Source organism: Panthera onca, chromosome C1 (assembly GCF_046562875.1).
Source record: "Panthera onca isolate mPanOnc1 chromosome C1, mPanOnc1 haplotype 2, whole genome shotgun sequence".
NCBI lineage: Eukaryota > Metazoa > Chordata > Mammalia > Carnivora > Felidae > Panthera > Panthera onca.
In genome coordinates, this window is record NC_138346.1 from 73,656,981 (window position 1) to 73,671,937 (window position 14,957).

Genomic DNA, 14,957 nt, shown 5'->3' on the forward strand with positions numbered 1-14,957 from the left:
TCTGAATTAGACATTTCAACAGCTGAGTTGTTTATCACAGGTCTCAAAATAATAGCAGTTCTTGTGCAAGTCCAATTGGGTTTTTGGATTCCTTTTTTAGTGCTTTAAAAAAAAACTGACTCTTCTGCTTATTCAGTCATTGACAAATTGACAATAAGTGGAAAATTCCCAACAGTACATCAGTCTGAGATTTAAGGTAAGATTCAATGAGACCATTTATTCTAGCAGATGTCACAAGAGATTTTCAAAACATTCTTCTGTTTATTCATAACAACGGAAGGGGATATTTTCAATAATAGATAATGAGTCTGGACTTATAAAGGCACATAAATTGCATAAAGAATAAAGAAAAGCACAAAACACAATAAACCAAAGTACTGCTATATGAAAATGAAAATAAGAACTTCCTTAAGGGGCGCCTAAGTGGCTCAGTCGGTTGGGTGTCCGACTTTGGCTCAGGGCATGATCTCACCATCCGTGAGTTCAAGCCCCGCATCGGGCTCTCTGCTGACAGCTTGGAGTCTGGAGCCTACTTCAGATTCTGTGTCTCCTTCTCTCTCTGCCCCTCCCCCCACTAGCACTCTGTCTCTCTCTCTTTCTTTCTCAAAAATAAAATAAAAACATAAAAATTTAAAAAAAAAGTTTAAAAAAAAAGAACTTACTTAAAATGGTAAGTCTTGAAGCATAAATTATGGTTTTTCATCAAGAATTCATTTTCATTGTGATCATTTTACATAGGGTATTTGGTAAAGTACTCTAAGAAATATAACCAAATAATCAAGTTCATGATTAAAACCTTTTCTGAAATCTCTACCTTACTATTGGTAAGAGCGTACTTTTTCAGATGCAAGGTTTTTCCAAAGAAAGCCACAGACAGTGGTTAAGGCAGGCAGCTGTCTATCTAGATTCTGGTAATGTATCAACACATACCAAAAAAGTAAATTTAACTAAAACCCAGTTAATACAAAGTCATCTTACAGCTCTTTCTTAACACTTACAGAAAAATTTTGCATGTTTATTTATATACCAAAGTTTTCTAGGACTTTTTTTTTCCAGTTCATGTGTATTATTTTTCCCAACTGGATTGTAAAATTAATCACAAATTCCTTAAAGATGGAGACTCTCAATACTGAATCCAAGTAAAACTCCTGACAGAAACCATTATTTGGCCATGAGGCCTAGCACAGTCTGATACAGAGCAGGGGACTAATGAATGTTGCTTGAAAGGAGCTAAAATGAATCGTAGATCTTTTTAAATAAGAGGTATCTAAAACAGAACACATACATGGTAGGGCTCCAGTAAATATGAAGCACTAATTGTGTTCAGTCCCTTTGTTTGAACCCTTGGTAGTATTAAAGAATAAGAAGTTACTTCTAACTAGCTAGATCAGTCCTTCTTTCCTATTCAATACAGGGTACAGGTGTCAGAATATATGATGCGCTTCACTTCAAAGTGGTTATTACTGGTTTCCATTTTACATGAGTGCTTCTAATTCTTGTGAAGGTATGGAAACTGAAAAGCCTATTCAAGTGTTTACTTTGATCATGACACTGAAAATTAATATTGCATACATTAGTATACATACATAATTCTCCTTTTGAAAATAATGTACTGATTACATTAGCAAAAGAAAATAGCTGATCTCAATATTTTTAAACTACTGTTTATGGATGTATACATATGTAAGTTCTATAAGGATTTTTTCCCCTTTGTAGGGGAGAGCAGGATCTAGAAGAAGCTCTCCTCAACAGAGTTTTTAACTGCTTTAAAAAACAAAAACAAAAAACACAATCCAAGAACAATATCATCCTGTTGGAATCCACCAGTTTCCGAACACTGTACATTGTCTGCATGCAAAGATTAGAGTTAAATGAAAGAGATCTATATTCTATAATGAGATATGAATTAGTGAGTTCCTACGAACATAAAGTATTTATGGAAAAGCAAGATGTTTTCAGAGGAACAACTCTCAGTTCATGTCTTTGAGGACAAAACAAAATTAAAGCAAATGGTAAGTGGGTCTTTCTCATTTTAACAAGACTAGTCCCCTCAAATCACCACCTAAATCCCCCTTCTGTTTCTATCCAACTTCCGGAAAATTTAGTCTCAATTAGGGGTTAAGCCTCAAAAGTGCACAGGAAACTGGCTATTAACAAATGAATCCAAGAGGTTAGCCACTGACTCAGCCAACATTAGGTCAAATGTTTGTCTGGCTACAATGCTTATATTTTTATGAGCTGAGCATTTCATGTATACAACTTCAACTTTCTCCCCTTATCCTAAAAAGTAAATTTTAATAAATACTTGAGAAGACAGTCCTCATTTCTGCTGAGGGAAAAATTAAACAGAATGACAACATGTAATTCTAAGCATGGTGAAATATAAGTACTAGGGCTCTAGAGAGCATCTAGTTCAACTCCCTCCCTCATTTTATACACGAGCAAACTAGAGCCCAGAGGTAAAGGACTTACTCATGGGACACACACCTATGTAGTAACACAGCCAGGTCTAGAACAAGAGACTCTTTATATCTCTTAAACCACTGTCTCTTGGTTTATTACATTAAGTATCTTCCAAACTTCTAGTCTTTCATTGCTTTGGCAATTTCCTGTCAATTTCAAGTGCTCATTTCTGGACAGAAACATCAGTTTGAAAAGCTGATTTAAGGGGTGCCTGGGTGGTTCAGTTGGCTGAGCATCCAACTCTTGATTTCGGCTTAGGTCATGGTCCCAGGGTGGTGAGATCAAGCCCTGCATTGGGCTCTGTGCGGAGCATGGAGCCTGCTTGAGATTTTCTCTGTCTTCCTCTGCCCCTCTCCCTGGCTTGTGTGCTCTCTCTAAAATAAAATAAAATAAATAAATAAATAAATATATATATATATATATATATATATATATATATATATATATACGTATATATATATATATATTTTTAACGTTTTTATTTATTTTTGAGACAGAGAGAGACAGAGCATGAATGGGGGAGGGGCAGAGAGAGAGGGAGACACAGAATCGGAAGCAGGCTCCAGGCTCTGAGCCATCAGCCCAGAGCCCGACATGGGGCTCGAACCCACAGACCGTGAGATGGTGACCTGAGCCGAAGTCGGACACTTAACCAACTGAGCCACCCAGACGCCCCTATATATATATTTTTTTAAAGTTAATTTACAAGCTGCATTTTAGGCCATAAATGCATATATGATTAACACTAACACTTTCTGAATAAAATCATGAAATTTGCAGCAACGTGGACAGAACTGGAAGGTATTACACTGAGTGAAATAAGTCAGAGAAGGACAGATATCATATGTTTTCACTCATATGTGGATCTTGAGAAACTTAACAGAAGCCCATGGGGGAAGGGAAGGGGAAAAAATAGTTACAGTAGAGAGAGGGAGTGAGGCAAACCACAAGAGACTCTAAAATACAGAGAGACAAATTGAGGGCGGATGGGGGGTGGGGGCGAGGGGAAAATGGGTGATGGGCATTGAGGAGGGCACTTGCTGGGATGAGCACTGGGTGCTGTATAGAAGCCAATTTGGCAATAAATTATATTAAAAACCAAAACAAAAAAAACACTAACACTTTCTTCATGTAAAGACTAGGAAAGACATTGTATAAAATGATACTAATTAGAATTACAAATGCAATAGTTATATACATAATTAAAAGATATTTTACATTTTGCAAGCGTTTCCACTCTGGCCCCTGCAATATAATACTATCAGTCTTTACCTTTCAAACACGTTTATTAAGGAATTATTCAACCAAACCTCCTACATGTGTTGGTTAGTGGTATTTTACATGCCTTTACATATTGCCTAACTAAAGAAGTTGTAACTCCCCTATTTTATTTTTTTAATATTGTTAATGTTTGTTTATTTGTGAGAGATAAAGTGTGAGCGAGGAAGGGGCAGAGAGAGGGAGACACAGAATCTGAAGCAGACTCCAAGCTCTAAGCTGTCAGCACAGAGCTCAACAAGGAGCTCAAGCTCACGAACGCGAGCGAGATCACGACCTGAGCAAAAGTCAGACACTTAACCGACTGAGCGACCCAAGCACCCCAAGAACTTATAACTTCCCTATTTTAAAAAGGCCCTTCTTTGATTTTGCTGGATTCTTTTCCTTATGAACAATCTCTTGCAAACTATCAAACTCATAATTTATCTTTCGTAGTTTATATTTTCCCTGAAATATTTTATTTAGATTCATAATCGTATTTACTAAGATAAAAGAAAGCAAGTTAATAATTTGCCCAATATATAGTAGATGCTACAGAAAGTATCATTAAGTACAACAATGCAAGAATAAGGGTTTAAATGTATTAAGAGCTGGCCCTGAGCTTTAAGGGCTTTACATGCATTGACTCATTTATTCCTCACAACCATTTGAGGTGGATACTTACATCATTGTTTTACAAATGAGTAAAATGAGATCTATAGAATTTATATAATTTAGCATGTCACACACCTAGCAAATAGACAGAACTGAACTATGGCAGTCTGACTTCTAAGCAGACACCTCATTGCTTTACTGATACATTTTATGGATTCACTCAGTGTCAAGGTGAAAGTCCAAGGACCTTTTCTGACCTAAACTACCATGGTTAATTCTGGATGAGGGGTGGGTTAGGGGTAGACAGCCAAAGACCATGAAAACATTTATATACATTAATCCGTTCCTCTCACTTGCCAAAATGATCTTGTTACAAAAGAAAAAAACAAAACAATTTAAGGTGCCCATGAAGGAGATTCAAAAGTCCCAAAAGAGAACTCCAACTCCTTTGTTGCTATGATTTGGGGAAGGAGAAAGAAGACTGATTACATAAACTAATGCTTAGGAAACTTCTCTTTAAAAAAAAAAAAAAAAAAAGCAAAAGCATGGAGGGCTTTGGAAACCTTGAGCAAAGCAATGCAATCCGAACCCTTCATTTTTACTTGATGTTTATTTATTTTTGAGAGAAAGAGAGAGCGCCTGAGAGAGTACACTAGCAGGGTAGGGGCAGAGAATCCCAAGCAGGTTCTCTGCACTGTCAGCACAGAGCCCAACGTGGGGCTTGAACCCGTGGAATGTGAGACCACGGCCTAAGCTGAAATAAGAGACACTTAACTCACTGAGCTACCCAGCCACCCCAAACCCTGCATTTTTATTTGTATTTATTTTTAATGTTTTTATTTATTTTTGAGAGAGAGAGAACAAGTGGGGGAGGGGCAGAGACAGAGGGAGACACAGAATCCAAAGCAGGCTCCAGGCTCAGCTGTCAGCACAGAGTCTGAAGCAGGGGGTGGGATTTGAACTCAGGAACCCCGAGACCATGATCTGAGCTGAAGTCAGATGCTTAACTAAGCCACCCAGGTGCCCCCAAAACCTTGCATTTTTAAAAGGAGGAAGCTATAACCCAAATGTTAAATGGTTTATTAGGGCCATAAGGTTTAGTGGTAGATATCCTAATTTCTGGAGTAGAGTGCTTTTCACCTCCCCGTCTGCAATTTGAGAGAGCTTACAAAGGACCAGAATTTCAGACACTACTTCCTAGTGTTTTAAAAGCCTATGTGTAAGTCAGCCGTGGCATCTATGAAAAACTGTATTCCAAGTTCCAGGCCAGGCCTCCAAAGCCTACAGAGTACTCTGATGACCCCTCTTCAATGACACATTTTACCTTTTATATATAATGCCATTTTGACGACAAAAACCCGCATCCACTCTAAATTCAACTTGGAACACTAAGCATCAGCTTCAATATTAAATGGCTCCTGAAAAGGGGCTTTCTCTGCCTCTCCAAGCAGACAGATGCATTGGGTGGTAGTGTTTGACGTCGGGTAAAGGGGGCAGGGGAGGGGAGGGGATCCAGATTAAGGAAGAACAGAATAAACTTCTCTGGATATTTACAACTCACTAAATTTATATTTAACATAGACAATAATGATAGAAGCAAACATGCCTTGGCAGTTGAAGAGGGTTATTGGTTCACTTACCCCCTCCCTACCCACCCTTTGTTTGTTGAGTTCTGGACTTAATGAAGGCTATATGATATTATATCTACCTAGAGGGACTGGCATCTACTGAATCAGCAGGCATTATACAGTTCATGAAAAATGTTTCATAATGACATGACTTAAAATAATGCAGACACCTCCATATTTTTAATTTATATATTTTATAGTATTAAAATTTTACAATCCAATCTCTAATGGCATTTTATCATCTGCAGTGAATCATTATGTATTAGTCACAATAAACTATAATATCAAGACTATGAATAATCAAATGAACAGCACTGTAGCTAACATTTATTAGTATACCAAATAACAGTAAATCTAAATTATAAAAAGAAAATACTTAGACCAGTGACAAATGGAATGTCTGCAGTATTCTAAGTTTCACTGAAAAGCACCATCATGTAATATCCCCAATTAGTTACAGTAACAAAGCCCCCAAAAGATGAAGATAATTCCACTGATTTATTAAAGTGATAATGTGAACAACATATGAATGTTGTACAACTTCTCAACTGAAACGAGCAAGCACATGAATTGTTGCTCTTTGTCACTTAGGCCCTCACCTCCTTATCCTAAAAGGAGCCTGTTATTTCTTACAGCTGGGCATCAAATTGATCTGCTGATTGAGATCATCACTTACTGGCAGTTTATGAAGTCTCACATTCAGGTATCTTAAAGTTTTACTTCCTCTCTCTCTGCAGCTCTTTGTAGTTACAGTTTGGGCATGAAATAGTTACCTAATTTTCTAAACATGATCAGTCCACTGGTGTCCTGTATCAGATTCTTCTTCCCCCTTCAGCGCAGGAAAGGCACTACAAAACCATTTAAGACATTGAAGAAGTAATTATCTCCCAGTACAATGAAGGCATGAAGGCAGCTTTCCAAAGTGACATACAATTCCATGAATGTTTATGCCCCAGAATAACCCCAGAATAACCCCTACTTTATCTTCCAGTTAATAATGCAGGTATGACTTCATTATTATAATTCTATTTTAAAATTAGGCAAATTTGAGATTTACCCCTTGATTGAAATGGGGGGGGGGAACCCCAACAGATTATAGAGCATTCTCAAAATACTTTAAAATTTCAAAGCAGTCAGGTGAGAGACTGGACTTCCCAAATGATTGGTGATGTGACAATTCTCTATGTAAATCAATCCTTGGCCAACAACAAGGAAAGAATTCAATTTTAAAACTGGCAATAACTGGTTTTTTTAATTAAGTGAATTTAAAAGTTTTAAATTAAATTTACTTTCCCAATTTGTATAGAAATAAGAAATTGCAATTCTGACTTAATATAGACTTAATTTAATTAATCAAGGTCATACAATTGCTAAAGTTTTTATTAAACTGAGTTAGGGAGTAGTTTCTTTAAGTCAAATTATACCAGAACCACTCACTGAAATAGATTGATTTATTCAGCCTGTAAATGCAGCAGTAACATTTTTTTTTTTTTCTGGATGAACGCCAGCTGCTCCTACTTTCTGCTTACCTTCTCTTATGCTTCCCATCACTACCCTGCTCCCCTATCTCCCCTCAAAACCAGTATAGGTTAAGAATTAAGAAAACTGGACACTTAATTCCACAATTTAGAATCTTCAGTATAACATCTAATATGTGAAAAGCAGTACCTTCTACTTATAAAATAGCAGGGGTTGGTAAGGGAATATACTATCATCAAAACACAATTTATGTTATTTTTGATTGTGAATGATTACTAGTTTTAGAGCTACTTCTCTTCAAGTATCTGTAACAACTAAAATCTATTTCCAACTGAAAGCATACCTTTACCTGAAGCAGGTAAAACTATTTGCACAGCCAATCACGTATATACATTATATACTTGAATGAGTCATTTAAATTTCTAAGGTAGCAGAGAAACTGTACTTTTACTTTCTAATCTTCACATCAAGTCAAATAAGCATGTGTTAAACTCTGCTGTAATATGATATTGTTACATAACAAATTTCCTGTTAGCATCCATAAACACCTCCCAATATCCTACAGTGTTACTAACTCCAATTTAGAGTTAAATCTATAAATGAGAAGGTCTACAGATTAGGGACCTACCTAAAAAAACAATGTAGCAGTTAAAACACACAACCTTTCCCAGTGCAAAGTTTTTTCATTTTTTTCTATTTTTCCTTTCTGTTGAGTCCTTAACTGAAAGGTACTCATCTTATACTTTTCAGTGCACTTGATTCACACAAAGTAGGTGTTGGAAGACAGCTAGACAATCAACTTATTATTTTCCTGAATCTGATACAAAAATAACGAAGTGTGGAGAGGCTTGTAGTAAACTCAACCTCCAAAGCAAACTGTGTCAAATAAAGGCATACATAGTATGCTTTTCAACATCCAGAAACCTTATTTTGGACATCGGTTGTTCTCATTATAATGTTGCCATTTCCATAACTATTTCACAGGTACCAGAAAAGATGTTACTTCCATTGCAACACACTGCATTCAAAAAGCGAAGCGGTCTTCTACTTTCCCTTTTAAAATATAATAATCTAAGCCCAATTCTAGAAACACACCGTCTGTCGAAAATGTGCTTTCCTGCATTACAGAAAATAAAATTTGACGAAAAAGTATATTAATTATTATTGATTTTATACATAATTACCATTAGTTGAAAGTTGGAGGGCTGCATTTATTTTTTCAAACTCAGTAACAAAAAGAACTGAGACCTCAACTAATAAATTACATCTTGAAATATACATGATTGTGTTGTCCCCAGTTACTTGCAATGGTAACTGACACGCCCCGAATTTAACTGTACCAGACAGTTCTATCTGTCCCATCGCTGACCAAACACTGCTTCTCTGTTTCTATTCATTACGTATTATAAGAGGTCTAAACACAACCCAGCATGACGAGAAAAAATTGCAATTCTTGTGACAGCAAAGTGATGCATTCAAGTTCTCTCTTGCGGTACATCCCTATCCATGAGCATTAACAGACATTTTTGATAGTGCTAAAATGCGTTGGCTGCAAGCTCATTACTCTAAGAACCTTGGGCACCTTTCCTGCAGGTTTTCAGAAAACCCTCGTAAAAAACAGGCACTATTCAAATCTTGCAAACCAAACTTGCCAAGAACCTTGTGCAATGATCAATAACCTTGGCTACACCGCCATCCACCCCAAATTCACGATCCTGGAGACCAATGCAGCAAAAACCCAGGCTAAATGCTAGCTGAAGCCCAACAGAACTGCCGCGCTTCCCCTCTGCCGCCCTCTCTGCCGCATGGAGAGAGGCAAGGGGAAGAGAGGAGTGGAGCTAGGCTCACCAGCTCCGAAGATGCTCCGGTGACCTCTGGCTGAGCGGCGAAAGCTGGGCCAGGAAGGCGCTAGTGCAGCCGCGGCGGGCCGAGTGGACTATGCCCCTGGTGCATTCCTCGCATTCCTGCACAATCTGTCGCCAGCCGAGGAGCCCGCGGCGCGCGTCCCCCCCCACCCCCACCCCCGCCCCCGCCCCCCGGATACACACACACACCTGCCTATTGCTGCGCCCCGAGCGGCCACTGCCGCCGCGGCGCCTGCACTGCCCGCGCTCTCAGTTTGTCGCACTCGGCCAACACGCAGCCAAATTCCGGCCCCGTCGCTCATCCCCTCGTTTCCCGGGTAGGGGAAAGAGGACCAGGCAGCCCCAGCGGTGGGCAGGGACTCCAGAACGGCCCGGGGTTGGGGGGGGTGGGGGTGGGTACCGCAGCTCCGCTTTAACTCCAGGCAGGGTGAGGTGGAAGCGGCAGCGCAGGAGGGCAGCGGAGGAAGCTCTAGGCTAGGGAACCAGGAGGGGTGGAGCGTGAGGATACGCCGCGAAGAGCGAGGGGCGCGCTGGACGGAGGGGGGTGGGCAGGACCCGCAGGAGCGCGGGACTCGCGGGGCAAACGCGAGACTGTGCAGGCAAAAGGGGCGTGGGAGGAAGGGAAGGGGGCCAGGACGCAGGACCTGGGGCTGGAGGGACGGACAGACCGCCCCGAGGGCTGGGGAAGGCGGGCGCCCCAGGGTGTTGGGGGCGCGGGGCGGCGTGCCAGGCGGGCAAGAGCGGGTGAGCCTCGAGGCAGACGTCCGGGAGGGCTCGGCGTGGCGCTCAAGTTCGGGGCTGGGGGATCTGGATCCGAACAAGCCAACGCGGGGAGGGTCGTGCGCGGCGCGCAGGGGAGACCGGAGGAGAGTAATAGCCGGGAAAAGCAAATGGAGGGTGAAACTTGTGCGCCTGCCGGGGGGAGGGGAGCAGGCAGGCGAGTGCGGGCAGGAACACGAGGCGGGGCAGGAAAGCCGAGGCGGCCGCGAGGCGGTGGGGACGGAGTAACGGGAGGGAGGCGCCCGTCCCCCACGCGTCCCTCACACGCAGGTCCCGGCTCCGGCGCGAGGGGGCGAGGGCCGGGGGTCTCGGGGGCAGGAGTCTTCGCGCCCTCCCGCGAGCCCGCACACTTACTTTCCAGGTTAGGCAGCGCCCGTCGTCGCTCGGGGGATCAGGGACATCTGCGCCGAGGGGTCGTCGCTGCGGCACCCGAAAAAATTAAAAAAGTGCGGCGGCCAAGCGGCTGCCCGCCCCTCCCTCCCCCACCCGCCCCCTCCCCCGAAGCTGCTCTCCCACCACCCCGGGCGGCGGCGGTGGCCAACTTGCCCCTCTACCCAGTGCCCATGGTGCCGCCTCCGCGGCCGGCGTCGACACGGACTCAGCCCCGGAGCCCCCTCTACTGCCCAGAGGCCGCCGCCGCCGCCCGCCCAGCCGCCAGCCCGCCTGCCCAGCCAGCCCCGGGCTCCCGGGAACGTCAGCACGCCGCCGTCTCCGGACCTGCTCCCCGCCAACGCCATTGGTCGGAAGGAGAAGGCTGGCCCTCCCTATTGGCCCGGCCCTCATATTGAACGGGCCAATGCGAACTGCGGTTTCAGGTCGCCATAGAGACCGATGCTGTTAAGAGCGAGAGGGCCTGAAGAAGGTGGGGAGTGAGGCTGGAGGTGTCTCAGGCTTGGGGAGCGGGAGGGGGTGTAGGGAAGAAATACAGGGAGATTCCCGCGTGCTGGCTCTGACACCTGAGGCAGCTTGCGCTTCGGCTTCCTGTCAACCCCAGCTGTGCATGAGGGTTTGTCCCTCATCTCACCTCAAAGGCAGGAACAGCTGAGCCCTTGTACGAATCCATGAGAACCTAGGAGTGGGCATTTCACTTTTCCTGCGTCGGGGGAACTCCCTGAGGCCTTGACCTTTGACCTTTGAGCTGTGTGCAGCTTCTGCTACTCCAGGTGAGTTTGCTCCCTATCTCTTAATTCGCTGCTTCTTCCTGACGTCACTGATCCACCTGAATTCTACGTGTTTTTCCGAACCACTCCCCTTTCCCTGGGGCGGATCTTGCCTCAAAATTCTGGGTTTAAAAACTTAATGCCTAACCTAAAGGAGACTCAAAGATTTCCTTTGAATGATATTTTAGTAAGGAACTGGCTGACGTATAATATGTTGGATGTCATCGAGTCGTCACTTAAATGTGTTCCCTGCTTTTCCAAGCAAGCCTCTAATCCCTCCTCCATTGAAGGGTATTTATGAAAGACCCACCTGTGTGTACATTCCACACTGTGAGCGTGGCAGGTGCATGCTCTTTCCCCTCAGTTTACCCAGTGGGGAAAAACAGGTGATAAAGTCAGTTCTTCGTGCGTTCCGATGATCTCAGAGAGTAAAGGAAATAGATTGCAGTTGATTGAAGTTTTCTGGGTATTTTCCAGTTTACCTCTAAATTTTATGAAGAAATAAACTGAGTTATGGAATCAGTACACAGAAAAATCTTGAGCTTTAATAACAGGTTCTATGCTTTCATTTGGTCACTTTGTGCTAGCTTGTCAATACTGATTGTTTTTTGTAAATAACTTTCATAGTTAAATGCTGGCTATTCAAGTGGGTCTTCATGAAGACATTAGACTTTTAAGCATTATACTGCTCTATCAGGTAGCCACTGATGTTCTTAGGTTCCTTCTTTTGGTGATTTTGCCATGTTAGTAAGATGTAAGAATGTAATGTTTATGTTACTGCCTCTTAAGTTGGAGGGACCATATTTTGTGAAAAAGCAGTTAGGATTTTGGAAATTACAAATATTTGTTCAGAGAAAGAGATTAATGTGTGTGCAAGGTACATATATCTAACTACTGTGCTGAATTTTAAGTTGAATAATATGCTTTGCTATTAGTTTTTATCTTGCTATAATTGAAAATTGCAAAAATAGATAAGACTTGTTAATATGGTATCTTGATTGGAAAAACACCTCTTACAATTTGCAGTAAAATGTAAACTTCGTTGATAATCTTATGCAGGGTTGAAGTGCAGAATAGAACAGTTGAACATGTGAGTGTTCCCCCCACATATTTCCAGAATTGGGAAGGAATCAGCAGGGACCGTAGAGCCTTGCCATCCTGGAAGTTTGCTCATCATGCCTTTCATTTCTGGCTCTTGTGTGTGTGTGTTTGGAAAATGAAAAAAGTAAGATGCAAATTCTTATAAGACTCATTTTTATTAAATTTTTTTTAATGTTTGTTTATTTCTGAGAGAGAGAGAGACAGAGCATGAGCAGGTGACAGGCAGAGAGGGAGACACAGAATCCAAAGCAGGCTCTGGGCTCTGAGCTGTCAGCACAGAGCCTGATGCTCGGCCTGAACCCACAAACCGTGAAATCATAACCTGAGCCGAAGTCGGACGCTTAATGGACTGAGCCACCCAGGTGCCCCAAGACTCATTTTTATTGTACTAAGATGATGCCAATGATTTGGTTTAAAAACATTTTTTAATAATAGTGAATGAAAAGAACATGGGAAAAATAACATTAATATTTCCTTTTTTCTTGCCTTAGGCTAGCATAGAAAGAAGACAACAAGAATTAATTTTTTTACTCCAATAATCTTTTCTTTTTGTATTTTTCTCAGATCACAAGTGTGATGAGTATTTTGATATTGTGTATTCCATGTTTGTAATGATTAAAATCTTACTAAAATCTACCATGAACAAGGTCCCCTAAAATGTTGTCATTATCATTATTAATTATTGTTATTATTATTATTTTTTTTTAATTCTTATACTCAGTTGAAAATACTACCATGCATTGCTGGACAAGTTTACAAAATCACTGTGTTCCACTAAGAGTTCTAGGCTCTCCAGACTTGGCTGGGTCTTCACTGATTCTCTAAACTCCTTTCCTCAATGAGGAGGGTGATTATCCAGGGTACTTCTCTCAAACCTGTCCTATTTCTGCTTTCCTCAAGCCCCCCCACTGTACTTTGTCTTCTTCCAGTTCTTTAAGTGATCTTGCCTCATATTTGGCTGAGACATCCATCATGGAGTTCCTCTATTTTAACCTTCCTAACACTCAGTCTCCGTTTTTACACTTGATCACTTACTTCAGTCCTGCTGAGAAGAGGTGCCCCTCTTCTGTGCTAAACCCATACTCTATTTCTGCTTCTGAACATGGACCATATTCTCTTCCCAGGATTTTGCTCCATTGATTGTAAATTTCTCTCTTACATCGTATGTTCTGTTCTCTCCTCCAAAAGTTTTCCTTACATGTTATGCATATCTGACCCTTTGTGAAACCACCTTCTTTCAAACCTACCACCCTTTCCTCACCTTCTTTTCACCAAAAAACAGTCTGAAGGAAATTTATTAAGGCTTTTCTTTTTTAACCTCCAGTATGCTGGCCCTTGAATACAACTAAAAAGATTCTGAAGATTGTGCGTTTTCTCCTCAAAATCATAACCCATTTTGCCAGTAAAGTTCTCTCCTACAAAAAGGGCCTTTTACTTGCTAATTGCAGTGCCTTACTTCCAGATTTCCAGTGGAAGGTGGAGACCATTGTCTCCCAGTCTGAGGTTCCATATAAATGCAAATGAACAACTTGAGAAGAGGAAGCATTTAACCTGCTAGCCACACCACTTTGGTGGGTCTAACTGATGGGAAGTAGAGGTGGGAAGCTGGGGGTTGGGGGGGGGGGCGGGCAGGGCTCTGCTCATGCTGATGGTTGGACCTAAGGCAAAGTTCAAAAGACTAAAAAGGTTTGGTGAGCACCACCTTCAAGAACAAAGTAAACAGAAATCAAAGGGAATTTTCACTTACCATCTCAGAAAGAAGTCAATGAGAACCATCATGATTATGAAAACTTTGTACCTTTCTGATGTTTATTTTCATATTAGCTCACCATGATTAATATTCCTGAAAAATCATAGAGGCAGCAAAGAAAGGGGAAGAGCAGAAACACTCTTCTTTCTTATTCTTGGATGCCTACGGAGAAGGTGGGAGCAGTAAATATAAGAATTCCAAAAAACACACTAATTGATAGTTGCTTTTTTTGTTTGTTTGTTTTTAAAAGGAATGTTAAAACAGAGGCAGGTGGCAAATGAGGGAAAGAGAGCAGTGGAATAAACTGGTCCTGCGAATGGCTGCTAAAAATAATAGTTCTGCTCAGGATTGACTGACTGTATGCCACCTCCAGACCATTCTCTGAATATGCAAATCCTCCCCTTAGAGGTCCAATCCAATACCTCTAAAGCCTTTTCTGAAAATTTCCTCACCTTATCCACCTCTGGAGAGGATGATTTCTGCCTTAGTATTTTATAGTGGCACTTAATACACTCTACCCCATGGTGTAGTTATTTGTGTGAGCCTTCTCCCATAGAAGATAGGATACAGTAAGAGTCATGACTGTAACTTCCATAGTGCTTTGGACTACTAAAGTGTCTCTCACACTAAGAAAAGCCACCATTCATTAATCCTTTTTTAGTCCTTGGAAGAATTTGACTTCTAACAATGAAATTGTAGGATCAGTAATGTTGGGAGGTACTTAGAAAAAGATGGGACTGGAGGTTCAGTGTAGAAAAGTGAGATAATGTATGGCAGAGCAGCATAGAGGTTTCTGTCATGTAGCCACCCAAGAGAGAAAAGCCTTAGATCTTATCTCTGTGAGGACCTATCTCTACCC

General features: G+C 41.7%; 2 protein-coding genes across 15 annotated transcripts in view; one reads left to right on the plus strand and one right to left on the minus strand.

The window, feature by feature from the left end:
- Positions 1 to 10,565, minus strand: part of PKP4 (plakophilin 4) — a 238,285-nt gene extending 227,720 nt beyond the window's left edge. For 10 of the 13 annotated variants that reach the window (XM_078451276.1, XM_078451274.1, XM_078451275.1 and 7 more), the window contains exon 1: positions 10,442 to 10,565. The gene's annotated coding sequence lies outside the window, so the exon portion shown is untranslated. Of the gene's footprint in view, positions 1 to 9,290; positions 9,402 to 9,496; positions 9,610 to 10,441 lie in introns of those variants that run through there. The other 3 variants (XM_078451277.1, XM_078451270.1, XM_078451271.2) reach the window with 3 other exon arrangements.
- A 570-nt stretch (positions 10,566 to 11,135) lies between these two features.
- The window catches only part of CCDC148 (coiled-coil domain containing 148), a 246,819-nt gene continuing 242,997 nt past the window's right edge, over positions 11,136 to 14,957 (plus strand). For both annotated transcript variants that reach the window (XM_060626781.3, XM_060626782.3), the window contains exon 1: positions 11,136 to 11,250. The gene's annotated coding sequence lies outside the window, so the exon portion shown is untranslated. The remainder of the gene's footprint in view (positions 11,251 to 14,957) is intronic.